Source organism: Phyllobates terribilis, unplaced genomic scaffold, assembly GCF_046119375.1.
Source record: "Phyllobates terribilis strain yellow unplaced genomic scaffold, ASM4611937v1 Scaffold_4__5_contigs__length_816908805, whole genome shotgun sequence".
Lineage (NCBI taxonomy): Eukaryota > Metazoa > Chordata > Amphibia > Anura > Dendrobatidae > Phyllobates > Phyllobates terribilis.
Genome location: NW_027362764.1, coordinates 684427674 through 684451714, shown reverse-complemented (window position 1 = coordinate 684451714; position 24041 = coordinate 684427674). Strand labels below are relative to the sequence as shown.

The window sequence follows — 24041 nt, the reverse complement described above, 5'->3', positions numbered from 1 at the left end:
AAGCTAATTATGAACAAATGGACAATTATTTTATAACTAATTATTGTATGTACCTGCTGCAATCTGATTCTTTTTAATGGACAATCCAAGAATAAATAGATACATTTTTTTATAAGAATATCGTGATAATGATACTTTGAGAAGTCCTCAGTAGAAAAAAATAATACAGGAAGAGTATTATTTTACAATGGTGAGCCAGCCAGTCCTGTTTTTTTTTTTTTTAAATTAAGTAAGTGAATTTCTTCCGTGAACAAGGGGGGAGTCCTGACGAGTTGAACAGCTGTTGTTCACGTGTCAGTACATTCACTAGTTTGTCACGAGAAGCAGAAAGGACCTACAGACTGAGGAAAGACAGGAAGCAGAGGTACTAACAAGGAACAGAATCACACAGGAAAAGAATCAGACGAACTGAAGACAGGACGTGCTGATAAAGAGAAGCCAAGGAATCTTAAGGTAAGCAAAATATGGATATAATTTCTTCTTTTGCTAAACAAAGTAATATTAATTTCAAAGGTAATGTAGGAGATGACATAGAAGTTTTGTGGCTCAGTTTGTACAAAGAATGTGAATTGCAGAATTTACAGTTAACTTCTAAATTGGTAAATAGAGACAAACAGAAATTGAGAAATATTCTACATTTGGTAGATTTTTTTCATAGTCTTGTGTTAGAGCTTTCTAAGCAGGAAAATAGTGTAGAAGTGTCAGACGGTGATACTGATTCTGACTGTAATGTGGAAAATGAACAAGAAGTAAGACACGTGTCTGTAACTGAAGGTGACCTTGGGTCTGACCAAGAGACGGACATACAGAAACCTGACATGGGAGGAGACATGACTGACATACGAGAAACCGACATACTAGGTGATGTGGGAGGAGACGTGAGTGACGTAGGAGGAACGGACGTACAAGAGCCACTAAAAATATCAGAGAATTCTGGAATTACCCAGGCTCAACTCCAAATTAAAATGAGGAAAAATTTGCTGAAATTATACAAAATCATGCCAAAATATGATGTCAAAATCCATGCCTGTAGAAATTCAGAGACATTTGAGAGCTTCTCTGATAAGTTTGATTTATCCAATGAGGAGAGGAATCAATTATTTAAAATATGGATTCCTGTGACATTGTCCAGACGTTTACATTTAATGCCCTGTGAAAATGACTCTCCTAATGGATGGGAAAATGATTCGGACAGATTAAGATATTTGATTTATTGTGTCACAAAGGATTTTCCCAACATAGAAGATCTGCAGAAACTAAGGATTGGAAGGAAGGAATGTACATATACATTCATGTCCATATTTGAACGGTTGTACAAAGCTCTCATCAAAAATGGAAAAGTACAACATATGATAACAACTTTTGTACAAAAATTCAAATTCCTAAATTCAGTTTCCCAAGTTATGGCATCACAAAAAATTCATTATTTGAATGTGCGCAGATGCTGGATTTTGTTAGAAAACATGAGAATCGTGAAAAGAAAATAAATCAAGCTAAATTTATAAAACCAGGAAAGGTAAAATCTTACCAAAAGCCAATATCAAACTCTCCTAGACTGAGTCATCCCCATAGTGAACTCTATCAAATACGCAGAAGATTTCATATATGTTATAAGCCATATCAGCCAGTGCAAAGATCCATCTCTCCACAGAATGAGTTAATTCTCAGTCAGAACTGTGATTCTCTAAAAGGAAAATGGCTGAAACTGATGGACAGAGACAGGTGAGACGACCAACTCACTGTGACGTCATGGAATGTGGACAGAAGAACAGGCAGTTCTCTGAGGTTTTGAAGGATAGAAAAATGTCTTTCCTAAATAGGGCGTTCCTGGAGATATTTGAGAGAGACAGAAGATTTGGTTTAGGGAGTGGCTAAGGAAAAACTGTAATTATAATTTTGTATCAAAATGTAATACAATGTCTCAATATTTATTTATAATCTCATACAGTAAAATTGTAGTTACATAGTTTCTAATATTTCATATATATATATATATATATATATATATACACTTGTCTAAGTAGAGATTGCGTATAATTGTATTTATATATACGTTTATAAAATATATATATATATTAATTAATAAATTAGGACTTCATATATATAAATTTAAGTAGCAATATTTTGAATTACATTAGAACCAACCAATATATGTATAAGATATTTAAATAATTCTGTTTCTGTATGAATTTGATATTTAATTTTATTTTCTTATATTTCCTTAGAGTTTTCATTCCAAAGCAAGATTTGATCAAAGAACTCTAAAATGGATTTATTTCATTATTCACACAGGAAGTGAAAAAATTGCATGATTTTATGTGTATAACATTTTAAAATAATAACAATATATCTAGTTGAACTATAATATATAAGTAATACTTATTAATTCTTTTGTGTTGCTAATATTTTCTGTGCATGAAGTGTTCGTGCAAATTAAAGTAGCTTTACAGCATGACGTGTGACAGCTGCGGCCTTTGAACTTTGAGCTAATAGTATAGGATCCCATTCATTCTATTTTCAACTGATGTAACTTAAGACCGGGCAGCCAGTGAAAAAAGAATCTAAGACAAGAGTTTTTTCAAGTGTCTGAAATTCCAGTGACTTACTTTCATATTATATAATATGTACTTGGGGAATATTCAAAGAAATATAAAGATATTCAATTGATATGGCAATGCGCATTAATAAATTGGGATACAACAATTTTGGGTTAAATATATATATATATATCTAAAACTTCATATGTGGAATGTTTGAGTTGAACAGATCTGTGAATGTCAGAGTGAAGGTGACAGATGAGTAAATCAGCAGCTGCTAAGTGTGATTGATGTGACAGAGGCCTCGTATGTTTGTATGTTTAAAAAAAAAAAATGTTTCTTTATGTGAAGGTACAAAAATATATTTAATTCTGAGGAAATTATAATACATAATTAGGTATTATCTACATATATATATTTCTATATTTCTTTAATAATTATTATTTCTTGATTTAACTAATAGTGGATAAGGGCAACCACACATCAAAATGGTTTACAAAGCAAATTTATATTTAGAATAATTTTCAACATGATAATATTCTTGAATAACTATAATATTATTTTTAATGGTTACCTAAATAGGTACACACCTCTCTTTAGTCAAATCTATGCTACTCATCGATATGAAATTTATGCTCAATATTTCTAGAAGAATAATTATTTTTAATTGGGTTCTGATATATACATAAATTTTATAAAATAATATTTTTGGTATTAAGGGGGAAAATGTGTTTTTGATCCTGATTACATAATCACTTTTGATTAATACTTATTTTCCACACATTTTAATAAAGAAGAAATAATAATAAGGTACTATGGTATAATTAAGAAGGGTATTACATGCAAAGTTGCATAATTTAATATTTTTTGGTGGTACAAGGTTATGACAAATATGAAATCATCCAGATAATGGAGATATAAGGGTATTTTTTATGGAGAATATAATTACTCTGCATTTGTCATTAAAATGTAAAGGCCTTATTTTTATTTTTATTCTTATTTTTACTCTTAATTTTATTTTTCATTTTTAAAATTTTATTCTTACTTTATACTTCTATTTTTCTATTTTTTCATTTTTTAATTCTCATTTCATTTTATTTCAGTTCAATATCTCAATTGAGAAAACACATTAATATTTAATAAAGTAATGTCTAATACAAGAGTATTGCTTCATTAAATATATATTGCTAAGGAAAAAAATGTTTACATTTTCTGAGCAAACACAACAATACATTCATTCATTTATTCATTCATTCATTCATTCATACATTCATATATTTATTCAATTTGGTTCAGGAGTATACATTCTTTGATATTATTGGTTTAATAAAGATATAAAAACTTGTTTTTTCAAAATACACTGACACCTATGGGTTGGAAAAGGTAATTACACCTATGACATAAAAATGTTCTATCATATGGAGAACTTGATTGATAATGAATTATTATCTATTATTGTTTATTATTCCAAACATAATTTATTTTAATATTTTGATAATAATTAGATGGATTTTACTGATTGCTATGGTACGCTGTGATATTATAGGTTAGGAAAAACTGCCAGATTTGGTATCAGATTAGGGAATGAAGACTTCATTCAAGACATCGCAATTATGAATTCTATCTTAATAAAGACTTTTAATTTTTATAAATCAAAGAGATTCTCAAAAGTTACAAGAAGAAGCAACTGATATCCGGAGGACGTCTCAGAAGGTAACAGGTGTGAATGCTGAGTGTTATAATAGACTGTGTCCATTACATACAGTACAATTCACACCACTGATCACCAGGACGGCAGAGGACGATGATCCTATATGTACTGTGTTGTGTTCAAGTTTCATCACGTTCCAGTGGTTTCTTATCACCTGCAACGCTTCAATGAAAGCTGGTGAACAGGTAATACCTGGCATATGTGTCCTGTATATAAAGGACTGAGTACTGTTTATAGTGCTATATAAAGCAGGAAAGTGTCAAGTTAACCCTTGCTTTACTGACCAAAGACGTCACATCTGTTCCAAAAGTGACACGAGACCAGTGCGGACACACGGAAGATTCCAAAGACGATCCAACGTAAGTCCAGGTGACACTGCACAGATATTAAAGCTACATTTCATCCATGGACTTTGTTTTCTTATCAACTGACACACATGATCTTTCTAATAAAGAGTACAGTTTATGGACTGAACAATAATGAACACAATTATGGACTGTACAATATCTACATGGTGTAATTTATTTCAAAGGAGTTTTCATCTAAAGACTGTGTTATAAAAGAACCAAGAAGAAGACGAGACGACGACCCGATGACATCAGATGATGACGATTGAACCCGCGATTGCTTCAATTTAGATATAGGGAAGTATAATTATACATATTAAAAGAATATTAGTCACGGCTTACCATAACATGAATTCACATCATTATATAACAATAATCCGATATTGATACTATTATTACTATTATTATTATTATGGAAATTTAATGATATTGATAAGGAAGAAGGAAAGAAAAAATGTTTAATGAATGTATCTTCTTTTGAGAAATTTCAGTTAAAGTCCTTTTATTCTCAAAAAAGGGGGAAATGTTAAATGGTTAATTATTGAAATTCATTTGGAATGTTAATCGATAATCATTTTTCTGAGTTCTCTGCCTCAGCCATCGTGTCTAGTTGACATGCGCTATTTGTGTGTGTATTTTTGGTTCACTACCATATGTAGAACAGGTGTCCATACGACTGGCTATAAAAGCCCATGGTACAGAAAGGGGGGGCTCTCTTGCTCTGCCCACCCCACAAGACACAGAATCTTCATGCTGAGAAGCAGATGACATGTAGGCCTGGACACATGCTGGACAAAGACATCATTTACCAGCCAGGATCCAAGGAAAGATGGGTGAATCTCAAAAATTAAGCTAATTATGGAAAAATGGACAATTACTTTATAACTAATTATTGTATGTACCTGCTGCAATCTGATTCTTTTTAATGGACAATCCAAGAATAAATAGATACATTTTTTTATAAGAATATCGTGATATTGATACTTTGAGAAGTCCTCAGTAGAAAAAAATAATACAGGAAGAGTATTATTTTACAATGGTGAGCCAGCCAGTCCTGTTTTTTTGTTTTTTAAATTAAGTAAGTGAATTTCTTCCGTGAACAAGGAGGGAGTCCTGACGAGCTGAACAGCTGTTGTTCACGTGTCAGTAAATTCACTAGTTTGTCACGAGAAGCAGAAAGGACCTACAGACTGAGGAAAGACAGGAAGCAGAGGTACTAACAAGGAACAGAATCACACAGGAAAAGAATCAGATGAACTGAAGACAGGACGTGCTGATAAAGAGAAGCCAAGGAATCTTAAGGTAAGCAAAATATGGATATAATTTCTTCTTTTGCTAAACAAAGTAATATTAATTTCAAAGGTAATGTAGGAGATGACATAGAAGTTTTGTGGCTCAGTTTATACAAAGAATGTGAATTGCAGAATTTACAGTTAACTTCTAAATTGGTAAATGGAGACAAACAGAAATTGAGAAATATTCTACATTTGGTAGATTTTTTTCATAGTCTTGTGTTAGAAATTTCTAAGCAGGAAAATAGTGTAGAAGTGTCAGACGGTGATACTGATTCTGACTGTAATGTGGAAAATGAACAAGAAGTAAGACACGTGTCTGTAACTGAAGGTGACCTTGGGTCTGACCAAGAGACGGACATACAGAAACCTGACATGGGAGGAGACATGACTGACATACGAGAAACCGACATACTAGGTGATGTGGGAGGAGACGTGAGTGACGTAGGAGGAACGGACGTACAAGAGCCACTAAAAATATCAGAGAATTCTGGAATTACCCAGGCTCAACTCCAAATTAAAATGAGGAAAAATTTGCTGAAATTATACAAAATCATGCCAAAATATGATGTCAAAATCCATGCCTGTAGAAATTCAGAGACATTTGAGAGCTTCTCTGATAAGTTTGATTTATCCAATGAGGAGAGGAATCAATTATTTAAAATATGGATTCCTGTGACATTGTCCAGACGTTTACATTTAATGCCCTGTGAAAATGACTCTCCTAATGGATGGGAAAATGATTTGGACAGATTAAGATATTTGATTTATTGTGTCACAAAGGATTTTCCCAACATAGAAGATCTGCAGAAACTAAGGATTGGTAGGAAGGAATGTACATATACATTCATGTCCATATTTGAACGGTTGTACAAAGCTCTCATCAAAAATTGAAAAGTACTACATATGATAACAACTTTTGTACAAAAATTCAAATTCCTAAATTCAGTTTACCAAGTTATGGCATCACAAAAAAATTCATTATTTGAATGTGCGCAGATGCTGGATTTTGTTAGAAAACATGAGAATCGTGAAAAGAAAATAAATCAAGCTAAATTTATAAAGCCAGGAAAGGTAAAATCTTACCAAAAGCCAATATCATACTCTTCTAGACTGAGTCATCCCCATAGTGAACTCTATCAAATACGCAGAAGATTTCATATATGTTATAAGCCATATCAGCCAGTGCAAAGATCCATCTCTCCACAGAATGAGTTAATTCTCAGTCAGAACTGTGATTCTCTAAAAAGGAAAATGGCTGAAACTGATGGACAGAGACAGGTGAGACGACGAACTCACTGTGATGTCATGGAATGTGGACAGAAGAACAGGCAGTTCTCTGAGGTTTTGAAGGATAGAAAAATGTCTTTCCTAAATAGGGCGTTCCTGGAGATATTTGAGAGAGACAGAAGATTTGGTTTAGGGAGTGGCTAAGGAAAAACTGTAATTATAATGTTGTATCAAAATGTAATACAATGTCTCAATATTTATTTATAATCTTATACAGTAAAATTGTAGTTACATAGTTTCTAATAGTTCATATATATATATATATATATATATATATATATATATACACTTGTCTAAGTAGAGATTGCGTATAATTGTATTTATATATACGTTTATAAAATATATATATGTATATATTAATTAATAAATTAGAACTTCATATATATAAATTTAAGTAGCAATATTTTGAATTACATTAGAACCAACCAATATATGTATAAGATATTTAAATAATTCTGTTTCTGTATGAATTTGATATTTAATTTTATTTTCTTATATTTCCTTAGAGTTTTCATTCCAAAGCAGGATTTGATCAAAGAACTCTAAAATGGATTTATTTCTTTATTCACACAGGAAGTGAAAAAATTGCATGATTTTATGTGTATAACATTTTAAAATAATAACAATATATCTAGTTGAACTATAATATATATGTAATACTTATTAATTCTTTTGTGTTGCTAATATTTTCTGTGCATGAAGTGTTCGTGCAAATTAAAGTAGCTTTACAGCATGACGTGTGACAGCTGCGGCCTTTGAACTTTGAGCTAATAGTATAGGATCCCATTCATTCTATTTTCAACTGATGTAACTTAAGACCGGGCAGCCAGTGAAAAAAGAATCTAAGACAAGAGTTTTTTCAAGTGTCTGAAATTCCAGTGACTTACTCTCATATTATATAATATGTACTTGGGGAATATTCAAAGAAATATAAAGATATTCAATTGATATGGCAATGCGCATTAATAAATTGGGATACAACAATTTTGGGTTAAATATATATATATATCTAAAACTTCATATGTGGAATGTTTGAGTTGAACAGATCTGTGAATGTCAGAGTGAAGGTGACAGATGAGTAAATCAGCAGCTGCTAAGTGTGATTGATGTGACAGAGGCCTCGTATGTTTGAAAAAAAAAATGTTTCTTTATGTGAAGGTACAAAAATATATTTAATTCTGAGGAAATTATAATACATAATTAGGTATTATCTACATATGTATATTTCTATATTTCTTTAATAATTATTATTTCTTGATTTAACTAATAGTGGATAAGGGCAACCACACATCAAAATGGTTTACAAAGCAAATTTATATTTAGAATAATTTTCCACATGATAATATTCTTGAATAACTATAATATTATTTTTAATGGTTACCTAAATAGTTACACACCTCTCTTTAGTCAAATCTATGCTACTCTTCGATATGAAATTTATGCACAATATTTCTAGAAGAATAATTATTTTTAATTTGGTTCTGATGTATACATACATTTTATAAAATAATATTTTTGGTATTAAGGGGGAAAATGTGTTTTTGATCCTGATTACATAATCACTTTTGATCAATACTTATTTTCCACACATTTTAATAAAGAAGAAATAATAATAAGGTACTATGGTATAATTAAGAAGGGTATTACATGCAAAGTTGCATAATTTAATATTTTTGGTGGTACAAGGTTATGACAAATATGAAATCATCCAGATAATGGAGATATAAGGGTATTTTTTATGGAGAATATAATTACTCTGCATTTGTCATTAAAATTTAAAGGCCTTATTTTTATTTTTATTCTTATTTTTACTCTTAATTTTATTTTTCATTTTTAAAATTTTGTTCTTACTTTATACTTCTTATTTTTCTATTTTTTCATTTTTTAATTCTCATTTGATTTTATTTGAGTTCAATATCTCAATTGAGAAAACACATTAATATTTAATAAAGTAATGTCTAATACAAGAGTATTGCTTCATTAAATATATATTTCTAAGGAAAAAAATGTTTACATTTTCTGAGTAAACACAACAATTCATTCATTCATTTATGCATTCATTCATACATTCATATATTTATTCATTTTGGTTCAGGAGTATACATTCTTTGATATTATTGGTTTAATAAAGATATAAAAACTTGTTTTTTCAAAATACACTGACACCTATGGGTTGGAAAAGGTAATTACACCTATGACATAAAAATGTTCTATCATATGGAGAACTTGATTGATAATGAATTATTAGCTATTATTGTTTATTATTCCAAACATAATTTATTTTAATATTTTGATAATAATTAGATGGATATTACTGATTGCTATGGTACGTTGTGATATTATAGGCTAGGAAAAACTGCCAGATTTGGTATCAGATTAGGGAATGAAGACTTCAATCAAGACATCGCAATTATGAATTCTATCTTAATAAAGACTTTTAATTTTTATAAATCAAAGAGATTCTCAAAAGTTACAAGAAGAAGCAACTGATATCCGGACGTCTCAGAAGGTAACAGGTGTGAATGCTGAGTGTTATAATAGACTGTGTCCATTACATACAATACAATTCACACCACTGATCACCAGGACGGCAGAGGACGATGATCCTATATGTACTGTGTTGTGTTCAAGTTTCATCACGTTCCAGTGGTTTCTTATCACCTGCAACGCTTCAATGAAAGCTGGTGAACAGGTAATACCTGGCATATGTGTCCTGTATATAAAGGACTGAGTACTGTTTATGGTGCTATATAAAGCAGGAAAGTGTCAAGTTAACCCTTGCTTTACTGACCAAAGACGTCACATCTGTTCCAAAAGTGACACGAGACCAGTGCGGACACACGGAAGATTCCAAAGACGATCCAACGTAAGTCCAGGTGACACTGCACAGATATTAAAGCTACATTTCATCCATGGACTTTGTTTTCTTATCAACTGACACACATGATCTTTCTAATAAAGAGTACAGTTTATGGACTGAACAATAATGAACACAATTATGGACTGTACAATATCTACATGCTGTAATTTATTTCAAAGGAGTTTTCATCTAAAGACTGTGTTATAAAAGAACCAAGAAGAAGACGAGACGACGACCCGATGACATCAGATGATGACGATTGAACCCGCGATTGCTTCAATTTAGATATAGGGAAGTATAATTATACATATTAAATGAATATTAGTCGCGGCTTACCATAACATGAAATCACATCATTATATAACAATAATCCGATATTGATACTATTATTACTATTATTATTATTATGGAAATTTAATGATATTGCCAAGGAAGAAGGAAAGAAAAAATGATTGATGAATGTATCTTCTTTTGAGAAATTTCAGTTAAAGTCCTTTTATTCTCAAAAAAGGGGGAAATGTTAAATGGTTAATTATGGAAATTCATTTGGAATGTTAATCGATAATCATTTTTCTGAGTTCTATGCCTCAGCCATCGTGTCTAGTTGACATGCGCTATTTGTGTGTGTATTTTTGGTTCACTACCATATGTAGAACAGGTGTCCATACGACTGGCTATAAAAGCCCATGGTACAGAAAGGGGGGGCTCTCTTGCTCTGCCCACCCCACAAGACACAGAATCTTCATGCTGAGAAGCAGATGACATGTAGGCCTGGACACATGCTGGACAAAGACATGATTTACCAGCCAGGATCCAAGGAAAGATGGGTGAATCTCAACAATTAAGCTAATTATGGACAAATGGACAATTACTTTATAACTAATTATTGTATGTACCTGCTGCAATCTGATTCTTTTTAATGGACAATCCAAAAATAAATAGATACATTTTTTTATAAGAATATCGTGATATTGATACTTTGAGAAGTCCTCAGTAGAAAAAAATAGTACAGGAAGATTATTATTTCACAGTCTCCCATCCAAGTACTAACCAGGCCCGACCATGCTTAGCTTCTGAGATCAGATGTGATCAGGCGTGTTCAGGGTGGTGTGGCCATAGGCAGCGAAAAGCCTCTCACTTGCTGCTTTTCTACTTTGAAGTCTGGCTGCCGGATGCCCTTTCCAGTGTTCAGCAAGAGCAGGTCCTTTTGTGCTTTCCCTTCTCTTCAATTTTTTTGCTGGCTTCCTTAAAAATTCTTGTAGACACAACGCCCCACTCAGAGCCGCTGAGCTCACTGATCGGCTGCAGCGCTGTCGACGGAACGTCAGCTTCACAGCCAATGCCACAGGCCGGGAGCAGAGGCGAGACTCACCGGTAGACACGGGTAGGGTGAGTAGAGCGCGGTTAGTTGCTTTCTAATAGCCTGCAGCCGGGGATTAACTTTTAATGAAAGGGAACAATCCCTTTGACTGTCTGCAGCGCGCCACACCTAGGAAGCGCACTCTCACACACATGCCAGCATGCACACATGCTCGCACGTGACAACACCCCCTATCTGCCCCTACAACCTCTCCGACACCATGCGTCAGACTCTCCTGCCTGTTTTATGATTTCAGGGCCCTAGCAGGAATCACCCCCCCTCCCCAATTCCTTCCGCACCTTCCTTGCCTTCCTTGCACTGAGGTTAGCTCTTTGTCAAACGTCTGGCTTGGTTACACAATATTCTTTGCAGAGAAACATGTTACTTTTGCTGGCCCTCGCTAGGCGGCCGGCATCCAAAACCTTCCCTGGGCACCTGTTGAACGCCTGGCAGCTTCACGGCCCCGGGTGCTTTTAACGCCATCATTTCCACACGGCTAGCTGCGGAGTCAATAAGCACTCCTAGCCGTGGCAAGGAGGTCGGTGTCAGGCTTGCGTGAAGGCGGCGGGGTAGCGTACTTAGCTGCCAACTGGCTCAGAGGCCTTGGGGCTTCCATCATCTAAGTTACTTAAGGTCGGTGGCCGGCAAGGCGCCGTTCCATGCTAGCCGAGCTGGGCAGTAGGGCAAAAAGTCATCAAAATAGTCTACAGCACCTGGTATTCCCAGGAGGTCTCCCACCCAAGTACTGTCTGAGCCCAGCCCTGCTTTGCATCCGAGATCAGACGAGATCGGGCGTATCCAAGGTGGTATGGCCAGTAGACGCTGCTCGATCCATCGCCCGGCCAGCCTTTCTCAGGATCGCTTGGTGGCGAGCAATCTGGCCGTGACGGGGCGGGCTCCGAAGGGTCCATGCAAAGGCTGTGCCGTCCCTACAGGTGTGGTTTGTTTAGCAGTGATTCACCCGCCGCATCAGGTGTCTTCAAAAATGGATCGGCGCAGGGTCTCCTGCAGGCTAAACCCTTCATCGCGGTAATGTGACAGAAAGAGCAAGCTGGACCCGTAACTTGGGGGCGGAGCGAGACGTCCAGGGTGAATGAAGGAAGAGGGTGAGATGGTTGCCAGTGACTTTGAGCTGCTCTTCAGGGGGGAGGGTCGTGTTGCCTGCAAACGTCTTCTGCTTGGGGTTACCGGTGGTTGCCTCCAGCCACGCGGGAGACGCTGGTCCTGGTGAAAAGGAGCCTAGTATTAAAAGTAAAGAAGCAACAATGCTGGAGGCCCACGGTGATCAGAAGGATGCTGGTATTTTGCAGAGATGAAATAGCGCAAGAGAGAAAGCAAATGAAAAAAAGAAAAGAGAATGAGTGTGTGCACTTGTGAAAGGGAATGGAAAAAGGCATAGAAGAGAGTGCCCCCTGCTGGTGGAAAGAAATAAAAAACAAAAGCCTACAGCACCTGGTATTCCCAAGCAGTCTCCCATTCAAGTACTAAACAGGCCCAACCCAGGTTAGCTTCTGAGACCAGACAAGATTGGGCATGTTCAGGGTAGTGTGGCCATAGGCAGAGACAAGCCTCTCACTTGCTGCTTTTCTACTTTGAAGTCTGGCTGCCGGCTGCCCTTTCCAGTGCTCAGCAAGACCAGGTCCTTTTGTGCTTTCCCTTCTCTTAAATTTTTTTGCTGGCTACCTTAAAAGGTCTTGTAGACAGAATGCCCCACTCAGAGCTGCTGAGCTCACTGATCGGCTGCAGCGCTGTCGACGGAACGTCAGCTTCACAGCCAATGCCACAGGCCGGGAGCAGAGGCGAGACTCACCGGTAGACCCGCGTAGGGTGAGTAGAGCGCGTTTAGTTGCTTTCTAATAGCCTGCAGCCGGGGATTAACTTTTAATGAAAGGGAACAATACCTTTGACTGTCTGCAGCGCGCCACACCTAGGAAGCGCACTCTCACACACAAGCCAGCATGCACACGTGCTCGCACGTGACAACACCCCCTATCTGCCCCTACAACCTCTCCGTCACCATGCGTCAGACTCTCCTGCCTGTTTTATGATTTCAGGGCCCTAGCAGGAATCACCCCCCCCTCACCAATTCCTTCCGCACCTTCCTTTCCTTCCTTGCACTGAGGTTAGCTCTTTGTCAGCCGTCTGGCTTGGTTACACAAGCTTCTTTGCAGAGAAACATGTTACTTCTGCTGGCCCACGCTAGACGGCCGGCATCCAAAGCCTTCCCTGGGCACCTGCTGAAAGACTGGCCCCTTCACGGCCCCGGGTGCATTTAACGCCATCATTTCCACACGGCGAGCTGCGGAGTCAATAAGCGCTCCTAGCCGTGGCAAGGAGCTCGGTGTCAGGCCTGCGTGAAGGCGGCGGGGTAGCGTACTTAGCTGCCAACTAGCTCAGAGGCCTTTGGGCTTCCATCATCTAAGTTACGTAAGGTCGGTGTCCGGCAAGGCGCCGTTCCATGCTAGCCGAGCTGGGCAGTAGGGCAAAACGTCATCAAAAAGGTCTACAGCACCTGGTGTTCCCAGGAGGTATCCCATCCAAGTACTGTCCGAGCCCAGACCTGCTTTGCTTCCGAAATCAGTTGAGATCAGGCGTATCCAAGGTGGCATGGCCAGTAGACGCTGCTCGATCCATCGCCCGGCCAGCCTTTCTCAGGATCGCTTGGTGGCGAGCAATCTGGCCGTGATGGGGCGGGCTCCGAAGGGTCCATGCAAACGCTGTGCCGTCCCTACAGGTGTGGTTTGTTTAGCAGTGATTCACCCTCCGCATCAGGTGTCTTCAAAAATGTCTCGGCGCAGGGTCTCCTGCAGGCTAAACCCTTCATCGCGGTAATGTGACAGAAAGAGCCAGCTGGACCCGTAACTTGGGGGCGGAGCGAGACGTCCAGGGGTGAATGAAGGAAGAGGGTGAGATGGTTGCCAGTGACTTTGAGCTGCTCTTCAGGGGGGAGGGTCGTGCTGCCTGCAAAGGTCTTCTGCTTGGGGTTACCGGTGGTTGCCTCAAGCCACGCGGGAGACGCTGGTCCTGGTGAAAAGGAGCCTAGTATTAAAAGTAAAGAAGCAACAGTGCTGGAGGCCCACGGTGATCAGAAGGATGCTGGTATTTTGCAGAGATGAAATAGCGCAAGAGAGAAAGCAAATGAAAAAAAGAAAAGAGAATGAATGTGTGCACTTGTGAAAGGGAACGGAAAAAAGGCATAGAAGAGAGTGCCCCCTGCTGGTGGAAGGAAGAAAAAAGCAAAAGCCTACAGCACCTGGTATTCCCAGGTGGTCTCCCATCCAAGTACTAACCAGGCCCAACCCTGCTTAGCTTTTGAGATCAGACGAGATTGGGCGTGTTCAGGGTGGTGTGGCCGTAGGCAGAGGCTAGCCTCTCACTTGCTGCTTTTCTACTTTGACGTCTGGCTGCCGGCTGCCCTTTCCAGTGCTCAGCAAGACCAGGTCCTTTTGTGCTTTCCCTTCTCTTCAATTTTCTTGCTGGCTTCCTTAAAAGGTCTTGTAGAGACAACGCCCCACTCAGAGCCACTGAGCTCACTGATCGGCTGCAGCGCTGTCGACGGAACGTCAGCTTCACGGCCAAGGCCACAGGCCGGGAGCAGAGGCGAGACTCACCGGTAGACCCGGGTAGGGTGAGTAGAGCGCGGTTAGTTGCTTTCTAATAGGCTGCAGCCGGGGATTAACTTTTAATGAAAGGGAACAATCCCTTTGACTGTCTGCAGCGCGCCACACCTAGGAAGCGCACTCTCACACACAAGCCAGCATGCACACGTGCTCGCACGTGACAACACCCCCTATCTGCCCCTACAACCTCTCCGTCACCATGCGTCAGACTCTCCTGCCTGTTTTATGATTCAGGGCCCTAGCTGGAATCACCCCCCCTCCCCAATTCCTTCCTTGCCTTCCTTCCACTGAGGTTAGCTCTTTGTCAGCCGTCTGGCTTGGTTACACAAGCTTCTTTGCAGAGAAACATGTTACTTCTGCTGGCCCTCGCTAGACGGCCGGCATCCAAAACCTTCCCTGGGCACCTGCTGAAAGCCTGGCCCCTTCACGGCCCCGGGTGCTTTTAACGCCATCATTTCCACACGGTGAGCTGCGGAGTCAATAAGCACTCCTAGCCGTGGCAAGGAGCTCGGTGTCAGGCCTGCGTGAAGGGCGGCGGGGTAGCGTACTTAGCTGCCAACTGTCTCAGAGGCCTTGGGGCTTCCATCATGTAAGTTACTTAAGGTCGGTGTCCGGTAAGGCGCCGTTCCATGCTAGCCGAGCTGGGCAGTAGGGCAAAATGTCATCAAAATGGTCTACAGCACCTGGTGTTCCCAGGAGGTATCCCATCCAAGTACTGTCCTAGCCCAGCCCTGCTTTGCTTCTGAGATCAGACGAGATCAGGCGTATCCAAGGTGGTATGGCCAGTAGATGCTGCTCGATCCATCGCCCGGCCAACCTTTCTCAGGATCGCTTGGTGGCGAGCAATCTGGCCGTGACGGGGCAGGCTCCGAAGGGTCCATGCAAAGGCTGTGCCGTCCCTACAGGTGTGGTTTGTTTAGCAGTGATTCACCCGCCGCATCAGGTGTCTTCAAAAATGTCTCGGCGCAGGATCTCCTGCAGGCTAAACCCTTCATCGCGGTAATGTGACAGAAAGAGCAAGCTGGACCCGTAACTTGGGGGCGGAGCGAGACGTCCAGGGGTGAATGAAGGAAGAGGGTGAGATGGTTGCCAGTGACTTTGAGCTGCTCTTCAGGGGGGAGGGTCGTGTTGCCTGCAAAGGTCTTCTGCTTGGGGTTACCGGTGGTTGCCTCCAGCCACGCGGGAAACGCTGGTCCTGGTGAAAAGGAGCCTAGTATTAAAAGTAAAGAAGCAACAATGCTGGAGGCCCACGGTGATCAGAAGGATGCTGGTATTTTGCAGAGATGAAATAGCGCAAGAGAGAAAGCAAATGAAAAAAAGAAAAGAGAATGAATGTGTGCACTTGTGAAAGGGAATGGAAAAAAGGCATAGAAGAGAGTGCCCCCTGCTGGTGGAAGGAAGGAAAAAGCAAAAGCCTACAGCACCTGGTATTCCCAGGCAGTCTCTGTTAAATGGTTAATTATGGAAATTCGTTTGGAATGTTAATCGATAATCATTTTTCTGAGTTCTATGCCTCAGCCATCGTGTCTAGTTGACATGCGCTATTTGTGTGTGTATTTTTGGTTCACTACCATATGTAGAACAGGTGTCCATACGACTGGCTATAAAAGCCCATGGTACAGAAAGGGGGGGCTCTCTTGCTCTGCCCACCCCACAAGACACAGAATCTTCATGCTGAGAAGCAGATGACATGTAGGCCTGGACACATGCTGGACAAAGACATGATTTACCAGCCAGGATCCAAGGAAAGATGGGTGAATCTCAACAATTAGGCTAATTATGGACAAATGGACAATTACTTTATAACTAATTATTGTATGTACCTGCTGCAATCTGATTCTTTTTAATGGACAATCCAAGAATAAATAGATACATTTTTTTATAAGAATATCGTGATATTGATACTTTGAGAAGTCCTCAGTAGAAAAAAATAATACAGGAAGAGTATTATTTTACAATGGTGAGCCAGCCAGTCCTGTTTTTTTGTTTTTTAAATTAAGTAAGTGAATTTCTTCCGTGAACAAGGGGGGAGTCCTGACAAGCTGAACAGCTGTTGTTCACGTGTCAGTAAATTCACTAGTTTGTCACGAGAAGCAGAAAGGACCTACAGACTGAGGAAAGACAGGAAGCAGAGGTACTAACAAGGAACAGAATCACACAGGAAAAGAATCAGACAAACTGAAGACAGGACGTGCTGATAAAGAGAAGCCAAGGAATCTTAAGGTAAGCAAAATATGGATATAATTTCTTCTTTTGCTAAACAAAGTAATATTAATTTCAAAGTTAATGTATGAGATGACATAGAAGTTTTGTGGCTCAGTTTATACAAAGAATGTGAATTGCAGAATTTACAGTTAACTTCTAAATTGGTAAATAGAGACAAACAGAAATTGAGAAATATTCTACATTTGGTAGATTTTTTTCATAGTCTTGTGTTAGAGATTTCTAAGCAGGAAAATAGTGTAGAAGTGTCAGACGGTGATACTGATTCTGACTGTAATGTGGAAAATGAACAAGAAGTAAGACACGTGTCTGTAACTGAAGGTGACCTTGGGTCTGACCAAGAGACAGACATACAGAAACCTGACATGGGAGGAGACATGACTGACATACGAGAAACCGACATACTAGGTGATGTGGGAGGAGACTTGAGTGACGTAGGAGGAACGGACGTACAAGAGCCACTAAAAATATCAGAGAATTTTGGAATTACCCAGGCTCAACTCCAAATTAAAATGAGGAAAAATTTGCTGAAATTATACAAAATCATGCCAAAATATGATGTCAAAATTAGACATGAGCGTTGTTCTACTCGAACTGTTCGCCAATCTCAAATTCGAGCTGTTTTGTGCGGTGTTCGAGCCGTTCGGCGAACACGAACAATTTGAGAAAAATTCGGCTGTTCGAGGTTATGTTCGATAACTGTTCGTGCACCAAAATCATAACTGGATTTTTTCTCAGTAATGATGAAAATTAATGTTAATACGCAGTTTGAGTGTACAGCGGGGTGGGGGGAGGGGCAGGGGATGGATCTCTGCAGGAACAATGAAGATCTCCATTTTTTTTTCTCTTTCCCGCATTTGCAGTGGGGAGGTGCAATCTGTCAGCCTATCAGCAGTGCACACACGGAGCGAAGTGCTTTTTTTCACACAAGCAAGGGCATGTGTCATTGGCAGTGTATGTCACATGTCCTTGCCCTATAAGACCAAGCCATTTTCCCCGTCGCCACCATTTTCTCACTGCTGCAGCTGCGTGTTAGACGGCACCGCTGTTGCTGTGTGTGCTATACCTTGTTAATTTCAAGCCAATTTTCGCACAAATATACAGATAGCTTGGGAGTAGGGAATAGTTGTGATTGCAGTCCTTTTAAGGACTAGGTTACAGCATTTCCTACGACTTTTATCAGGGAGGTCTGTGCTCTTAAATAGATAGGTTGTGGGAGTAAAGACTAATTGTAATTGGAGTCCTTTTCAGGACTAGGTTACATCAGTTCCTATCAGTTTTTGCCAGGCAGGTCTGTGCCAGTGCTGTGCAAGTTTTTTTCACAGCATTTGGCTGAATCTAGCAAAGCTAATCCTTTTTGGCCTATTGCAGAGTGTGTTAGTCAGTGGAGTAGCCTATCTGTGTTGCAAGATATACCACCTGTGTATAGAATACCAATTTTTTTACTGCACCTAGTGAAGTAAAATCTTTTGGGCATAGCATCATTCTATTAGTCCATCTATACTGACCTCCATCAGGTTGCAAATTAAAACTAATTTTTATCTGCATCTACAGTACCTCTGAAAAAATATTTGGGCTTCTACCTGTGTGTGGGACTTGTTGTATTAGTCCATCTATACTGACCTCCATCAGGTTGCAAACTGAATATTTTTTTTTCCTGCATCTACCTCTGAAAAAATATTGGGCTTCTAGCTGTGTGTGGGTCTTGTTATATTAATCCATCTATACTGACCTCCATCAGGTTGCAAACTGAATATAATTTTTTTCTGCATCTAGCTCTGAAAAAATATTTGGCATTCTAGTAGTGTGTCGGAATTTCTCTATTAGTCCATCTATACTGACCTCCATCAGGTTGCAAACTGAATATAATTTTTTTCTGCATCTAGCTCTGAAAAAATATTTGGCTTTCTAGTAGTTTGTCGGACTTTCTCTATTAGTCCATCTATACTGACCTCCATCAGGTTGCAAATTAAAACTAATTTTTATCTGCATCTACAGTACCTCTGAAAAAATATTTGGGCTTCTAGCTGTGTGTGGGACTTGTTGTATTAGTCCATCTATACTGACCTCCATCAGGTTGCAAACTGAATATATTTTTTTCCTGCATCTACCTCTGAAAAAATATTGGGCTTCTAGCTGTGTGTGGGTCTTGTTCTATTAATCCATCTATACTGACCTCCATCAGGTTGCAAACTGAATATAATTTTTTTCTGCATCTAGCTCTGAAAAAATATTTGGCCTTCTAGTAGTGTGTCGGACTTTCTCTATTAGTCCATCTATACTGAACTCCATCAGGTTGCAAACTGAATATAATTTTTTTCTGCATCTAGCTCTGAAAAAATATTTGGCTTTCTAGTAGTTTGTCGGACTTTCTCTATTAGTCCATCTATACTGACCTCCATCAGGTTGCAAATTAAAACTAATTTTTATCTGCATCTACAGTACCTCTGAAAAAATATTTGGGCTTCTAGCTGTGTGTGGGACTTGTTGTATTAGTCCATCTATACTGACCTCCATCAGGTTGCAAACTGAATATATTTTTTTCTACATCTACCTCTGAAAAAATATTGGGCTTCTAGCTGTGTGTGGGACTTGTTGTATTAGTCCATCTATACTGACCTCCATCAGGTTGCAAACTGAATATATTTTTTTCTGCATCTACCTCTGAAAAAATATTGGGCTTCTAGCTGTGTGTGGGTCTTGTTCTATTAATCCATCTATACTGACCTCCATCAGGTTGCAAATTCAAAATAATTTTTTTCTGCATCTAACTCAGCCAATAGTTTTGGCCTAATACCACAGTTTGGCCACTCAGCTCTGCTCGGTTACCATCCATTGTTTTTTTGTGCAAACAACTCCAGAGTTGTGAATTAGTTAACCACCAAAATGAGTGGAAAAAGGCCTGCTGCTGGTGGAAAGGGGAATAGGCGCGTTGGGAAGGGGAAAAAAGGTTGTGTCCGTGGGGTAGGTGTTAAAGCAACAGTAACATCTGCAGAAGAAAGACCATCTTCCAGCCAAACTAAAATGTCTACTTCTTTTAGCGGACAATGTGATAAGATCCCTTTCTTACGGCCACGCCAATCGCTACAAATTCCAGATGAGGCACAAAAACAGCAGGTGCTTCAACGGATATCAAGTGCTCCTTTAAGTGGGCTCTCCTCCACATCAACTTCAACATCACAAATACTCCAGTCCTCAAAGGTGTCACCCCAATTGCACTTGCTTCCTCACAGCTCCAAAATCTCCAGCTGCCCGTCTGAGTATGAGGTAGAACAGATGGTTGAGTCTGCAGAGCTGTTTATTCATACTATAGCCTGGGAATCAGAGGTCGACTCCAGCGCTTCTGTGAATCCAGACGAGGAAATGATCTGCACTGATGCCCAGAATCTTTATGAGTCGGATCCAGGACCAGACGCAGAAGGTTCTGACCATAATGTAGACCCTCATTCCCAAACTGTAACTCCTGTTGGTGGAGACAATGAGGAAGACGATGATAAGACTCAAATACCTGATTGGAGCGACAACTTTAGTTTTTTGTCAGGGCAGGAACAGGTTGGCTCTGAGGACGACGGGTGTGATAACGCACAGGGTGATGATGATGAGGTCGGAGATCCCACTTACTGTCAACCCACAGTCAGCCAAGAGATGAGGTCAGCAGAGGAGGTGGAGGAAGATGCTAGTGACGACGAGGTCAGGTTGCGCCTTCCTGGACAGAGACGTAGTACTGGAAGCACGTCAACAACTGCATCCTCAAACACAACTCTGCCTCTCACCACAAGTCGTGGTGGCTCTTCAGGTCGCATGGGTGCTAAGCCTTGCATAGCCTGGGCATTTTTTCAGATCGATAAAGATGACCCAACTCGTGTTATCTGTAACATTTGTCAGCAAAAGCTAAGTAGAGGCCAAAAAATACATAGTTTGAGTACTTCATGCATGAACCGGCACATGGACATGAAGCATAAGTTGCAGTGGGAAGCTCAGTGTGCTACAATGCGGCCTAGCCGGCCGGGCCAACCACCGTCTGCCATATCTTGTGCATCCGCGGCCTCTTCATCCTCTGTGACTGGGGGGACAGCAGTCACACCTGTTTTGGGGCGCAGACCTGCCACCTCTTTACCCGCAACAGCCAGCGTGATTGGCAGGTCATCATTTTCTTTGGAGGTGGTAACACCAGCTGGTGTTGAGCGCTGTCCGACATCGATAGCACCACCTTTGGATCAAGGCAACCTAACATGTCCGCCTGCATCTTCCTCACAGACCGGCAGTTTGCCGGGGACACCCTTATCAACCCCGTCTAAGCACAATAGCCAGCCCTCGGTCCCTCAGATGTGGACAAGTAAAAGACCATTTCCTCCTAGCCATGAGAAAGCTAAGAGGTTGAATTTCACCATCTGCAAGCTCTTGGCTACAGAAATGCTGCCTTTCCGCCTGGTGGACACAGAGGATTTTCGAGACCTTATGTCCGTCGCAGTGCCCCAGTACCAGATGCCCAGTCGGCACTACTTCTCAAAGAAAGGTGTGCCTGCGCTCCACCAGCATGTCGCACATAATATCACCGCTTCTTTGAGAAACTCTGTGTGTGACAGGGTGCATTTCACCACAGACACTTGGACGAGTAGGCATGGACAGGGGCATTACATGACTGGGCACTGGGTAACTATGGTGACAGCAGGACAAGGGGCTGCTGTCCAAGTCTTGCCGTCCCCACGAGTTGTGCGTCAATCCTCTTTATGTCAAAGTTCCTCCACTGCTTCTGCCTCCTCAACCTTCTCTCGGTCTTCCAACTGCACCCAAAGCCTGTCTGGTCATGCCACAAGCTTTCTAACTGCGCAGAAGGGATCCTGCACACCTCCTTACTATGCTGGCAGTAGGGCTCAACGTCATCAGGCGGTTTTTACATTGAAATGTCTGGGAAATGTGAGTCACACAGCTGAGGAGTTGTGGTCAGCTCTGGAGAACCAATTTCATGAATGGTTGTCTCCACTGGACCTGAAACCAGGGAAGGCCGTGTGCGACAATGCTGCAAACCTGGGTGTGGCCCTTCGCCGGGGCAATGTCACACACGTGCCTTGTATGGCTCACGTGTTGAACCTGGTTGTCCAGCAATTTTTAGCCCACTATCCCAGACTAGATGGCCTTCTGCAGAGGGCACGGTCGCTGTGTGCTCACTTCCGCCGTTCGCATCCCGCAGCTCAGCGACTTACATCTCTACAGAAGTCGTTGGGCCTGCCACTTCACCGGCTAAAATGCGATGTGCCTACCCGGTGGAATTCAACTCTGCACATGTTGCAGCGACTGTGGCAGCACCGACAAGCCCTGGAGCAATACGTTCTGACGTATAGCCTGGGCCAACGAGATTCAGAGGTGGGGCAAATCACGCTGGAGGAGTGGTCTCAGATCAGGGACCTATGCACCCTTCTGCACAGTTTTGAAATGGCGACGAAGATGTTTAGTGCTGACGATGCCATTATCAGCATGACTATTCCGGTGATTTACATGCTGGAGCACATGTTAAACAGAATTCGGAGTCAGGTGGTGGCACAAGAGGAGGTGGAGGAAGTAGAGGAGGAGGAGTTGTATGCGGAAGGGCTAACATCTGCAAGGTCCAGACGGTCGGCAGCACCAAGGCGGCAGGCATGTGAGGGTGGGGGAGATGGTTTTACCAGGGCGCATGGTAGCAGCCAAACTAGTGAGGAAGGTGCAGGAGCCCAGGAAGAAGTGGAGGACGAACTGATGGAAGACTCATCAGATGAGGGAGACCTTGATCACATTTCTGTTGTGCGAGGTTGGGGGGAGAGGACAGAGGAAGGAAGCATGATTGTTACCTCGCAACCAACACAACAGGGACTTGGTGCTCCTGGATGCGCAACACACTTGAGTGCCTTCTTGCTGCACTACCTGCAACATGACCCTCGAATTGTGAGAATTAGAAATAATCCTGACTACTGGGTTGCCACACTGTTAGATCCCCGGTACAAAAGTAAATTTGCAGAAATTATTCCTGCCATAGAAAGGGATGCACGCATGCAGGAGTATCAGCAGAGACTGTTGCAGAATCTTACATGTGCTTTTCCACAAAATACCAGTGGTGCACGTAGTGAATCTCACAGTTCCAACTTGCCAACCGTGGGACCGTCAAGTGTTCAGCACTCAAACCGTAACAGAATCACAGTATCTGCTGGTAACATCAATTTTGCGGAATCATTTCACCACTTTTTTAGCCCATCCTTTGCAAGGCCACAGGAGACAAGAAGTCTGACACATAGTCAACGCCTAGAGACGATGGTACAGGAGTATCTCCAAGTAAACATTGAAGCCACGACTGTGTCACTGGACCCTTGCTGTTTTTGGGCTTCCAATCTGGATAAATGGCCGGAGCTAGCCACTTACGCCTTGGAGATCTTGTCATGCCCCGCAGCCAGCGTTCTGTCTGAACGTGTGTTCAGCGCTGCTGGTGGTGTGCTGACAGATAAGCGCACGCGGCTCTCCACTGATAATGTAGACAGACTCACGTTCATAAAGATGAACAAATCATGGATCCGAAACGACTTTTCTACCCCTGTGTCATCCTGGGGAGAGTAAAAGCTTGATGATTGGTTAAAATCACCCTACCAACCGTTTTAAACTTTCAAATTACTAATCATGTTTATCTGTATCTTGACTGGAAAATAATTTGGGCTTTGTAGCAGTGTGCAGCACTGATCCTATTAGGCCATCTATACTAAAGCTTTACCAGATTTAAAATTAAAAATAATTTTTAGCTGCATCTAGCCCGGAAAATAATTTTGGGGCTCCGAGATG

The 24041-nt window shown here is 40.7% G+C and overlaps 2 non-coding genes and 3 pseudogenes across 2 annotated transcripts; all 5 read right to left on the bottom strand.

The window, feature by feature from the left end:
• Positions 1 to 12098: 12098 nt before the first annotated feature.
• LOC141267781 (5S ribosomal RNA) lies at positions 12099 to 12218 on the bottom strand (annotated as a pseudogene).
• Positions 12219 to 12837: 619 nt separating this feature from the next.
• Positions 12838 to 12956, bottom strand: LOC141270170 (5S ribosomal RNA; annotated as a pseudogene).
• Positions 12957 to 13897: 941 nt separating this feature from the next.
• On the bottom strand, positions 13898 to 14017 carry LOC141269513 (5S ribosomal RNA; annotated as a pseudogene).
• Positions 14018 to 14638: 621 nt separating this feature from the next.
• Positions 14639 to 14757, bottom strand: LOC141266602 (5S ribosomal RNA). The gene has a single exon (XR_012320633.1). It is a non-coding gene; the product is annotated as a 5S ribosomal RNA (ribosomal RNA).
• Positions 14758 to 15688: 931 nt separating this feature from the next.
• LOC141267221 (5S ribosomal RNA) lies at positions 15689 to 15808 on the bottom strand. Its single transcript, XR_012321232.1, has one exon. It is a non-coding gene; the product is annotated as a 5S ribosomal RNA (ribosomal RNA).
• Between the last annotated feature and the right edge of the window lie 8233 nt (positions 15809 to 24041).